Source organism: Chrysochloris asiatica, unplaced genomic scaffold, assembly GCF_000296735.1.
Source record: "Chrysochloris asiatica unplaced genomic scaffold, ChrAsi1.0 scaffold00104, whole genome shotgun sequence".
Lineage (NCBI taxonomy): Eukaryota > Metazoa > Chordata > Mammalia > Afrosoricida > Chrysochloridae > Chrysochloris > Chrysochloris asiatica.
The window spans coordinates 8,851,406-8,853,541 of NW_006408622.1; positions in this window are offsets into that span (position 1 = coordinate 8,851,406).

Below are 2,136 nucleotides of genomic sequence, written 5' to 3' on the forward strand. Positions count from 1 at the left end.
AAAAAAGGAAAAACAAAAGCAGAGATGGATAAAATTAAAGAGAATGGAAAGAGAAGGAGAAAGAATAAACAAACAAAAAACAATGAAACAACAAAAGGAAACCAACAAAAACAGAAAACCAGTGCAGCTGTTGGACCCAGAGAGGAGAAAGCTCTGGGGTCTCCTGGAAGTGAAGGATCTCTCGAGTTGGGTGTGGAAGAGATGTGATAGCCAAGTTCCTTGCCCTAGATAGAGTTTCTATCAGTCTGGAGGTTCTGTATGTTCAGGGCATTCAATCTAGAAGTTTTTCATGGAGGTCCTTGATGCAGCTAAGTTTCAGTATCTGTTAGGACCACAGGGTAGCTGGGAGCAGGGTGACTGGCTAAATGCTGATCTGGTGGCTCTGCAGGTTCTGTAGGTCCAACATGGTGCACCAAAGCAGCACAGCTGACTCCTGCCCCCTACAGGCATGGCTCCCAATGCGACTCTGAACTGCTGGAGAGCAGGGGTTATGCTGGGGGTAGATTACAGTGGGAGTTGGTCACACCTCTGTCACACCTTCCCAGTCACCTGTGTGACTGCTCTGCCACACCACCTTATGTTGCCAAAGCTGCTCATCAGTCAGTCTCCACCTCTCGCCATCCTGCTCAGCTTCTCCTCCCAGCAAGCACTCAATTCACTTCTCTAATGTTTCCTTTGAAGTTAAGAGTTCAAGAATTTTCATCTGTGTCTGTTTTATTTGGTCTTTCATATTTTTGCTGTAAAGGGTCCATGTTGCCAGGAACTTTTTTTTTGTTAAGATTTTTGAACAACTTGTTCAGTGTTTGTATTTGTAATGAACCTGTCCAAATTTTCAGCCTTACATTGTGTTAGTTTGGGTGTGTTTCTAGCCCATCTCTTCAAGGTTTTCAAATGTATTGGAGTTCTTTACGTTGTTGTTAAGTACCGTTGAGTCTGTTTGACTCATAGTGACCCTGTATAGGGTTTCTGAGGAGCAGCTGGTGGGTTTGAACCATCAACCTTGTGGTTAGCAGTCCAGTGCTTTTCCTACAGCGCCACACCAGGACCCCTGGCTCTTCATACTACTCTGTTTATTAATCTTTTAAGTTCTATTAGTTCTATTGTGACATGGCCTGCTCCATTTGGTATTCATTTTATTTACACACACTCAATGGTATGAAGGAAAAAAGAGGGGGACAGAGAAGAGAAAGAAAAGTATGGGGAGGGAAGAACTAAGAAGAATGGAAAAAGAAGAATGACAAGATGATACATAAGCAGCACACTACTGGCATAAGCGATAGCCACCAAACAGCTGAAACGGGAACGTGGCTGCCGCTCAGCAGGATGAGCATCCACCACCATTCACAGGGGAGCGCTACTGACCACAAAGGTGGGGGCATGGTGAGGAGAGAGGGGGGAGTACTTGCTCTGGGGTCAAAAAAAGAAAAAAAAGGGGGGGGGAGCGGAAAAAGGAGAAAGAAAAGTAAAAAGAGAAGGGGTGAGGGGTCGAAGCACTCCAGTAAAGGTGAAAATGGCTTTACTGGGGGGGTACACTATCTACCAGGGAGGGGCGTGGATGGCCGTTGCTCCTTGAGAAGGTGGTGGGAAGCTGGGCATCTGCTCCGTGGGATCAAAAAATAAAGATGACAAACAAAAAACAGGATGAGGGAAGAAGAACTACAAAGACAAGGGGTGGGAATGGGAAAGAGAAGATATAGATATAGAAAAAGTGCCACAGCATCACCTGTTGGTTGGTTGGGTGGGTTGTGTTTCTGGGCTCTTGTAGGCAGTGCATATATTACGGTACATAGGGAGGAGATCTTTGATCATGGATCACCAATATGAGTGCATAGAGCCAGCTATCTGGTTCCTTTTCTGATTGGCTATTGGTCATAATAAAGTCAAAATGGCTATGCTGCACTGGTTGGAGTTCACCACTCCTTGTGTACTGTTTTTATTTGGTCTCTCCTCTCACTGGTATTTGATCTACTTCTTTATCCTTTCCTTTGAAGCTCTGTGTCCCAGGACTGTGAGGTATTCATTTCACTTAGTTTCTCAAGTCTTTGTTGTAGAGGGTTTGGATAGTGCATCTGCCTAGTCACCATCTTAGCCAATGGACTAGAAAAGTATTTTTAGAGACATATTCATACTAGGAAG